This window comes from Gossypium arboreum, chromosome 3, assembly GCF_025698485.1.
Source record: "Gossypium arboreum isolate Shixiya-1 chromosome 3, ASM2569848v2, whole genome shotgun sequence".
Lineage (NCBI taxonomy): Eukaryota > Viridiplantae > Streptophyta > Magnoliopsida > Malvales > Malvaceae > Gossypium > Gossypium arboreum.
In genome coordinates, this window is record NC_069072.1 from 125,870,668 (window position 1) to 125,871,376 (window position 709).

General features: G+C 39.4%; 1 non-coding gene across 1 annotated transcript; it reads right to left on the reverse strand.

The window, feature by feature from the left end:
- Positions 1-240: 240 nt before the first annotated feature.
- On the reverse strand, positions 241-346 carry LOC128291155 (small nucleolar RNA R71). Its single transcript, XR_008280931.1, has one exon. It is a non-coding gene; the product is annotated as a small nucleolar RNA R71 (small nucleolar RNA).
- Between the last annotated feature and the right edge of the window lie 363 nt (positions 347-709).

A 709-nucleotide genomic window follows, 5' to 3' on the forward strand; every position in this document is an offset into this window, starting at 1 on the left:
AGTTTGATGGTTTGCAGGACGAGGATCCCAACGCTCACTTGGCAAATTTCCTGGAATTTTGTGATACCTTTAAAATTAATGGCGTTTCTGATAACGTTATTCGCCTTCGGTTGTTTCCCTTTTCGTTAAGGAATAAGGCTAAACAATGGTTGAACTCGTTATCACGAGGGTCAATCACTACTTGGGAACAAATGAATGAAATTTTTTTACTAAAATATTTTCCACTAGCTAAAACAGCCGAACTACGTAATGATATCTCTTCTTTTGTGCAGATAGATTTAGAAACACTTTACGATGCATGGGAGAGATACAAGGACCTTTTAAGAAGATGCTCTCACCATGGGTTACCGCTTTGGCTACAGGTTCAAATGTTCCATAATGGCCTGAATCCTTCGACTCGACAGATGATTGATGCAGCCGCTAGAGGAACCATCAATAATAAAACACCTAAAGATGCCTATGAATTTATAAAAGAGATGTCACTGAATAACTATCAGTGGCAAGTCATGAGGACAAAGCCAACGAAAACAACCGGTGTTTATAACGTCGATTCGGTCACCATGCTCTCCAATCAGGTAGAACTCTTGAATAAGAAAATTGATGGTTTTTTTAGTTCTTCATAGGTTCGCCCAGCAATGCAGTGCGAAGCAAATAAAGGTGAATTGAGTAATTTAGAATACCCACCTTATGGCCACAACATGGACAACGA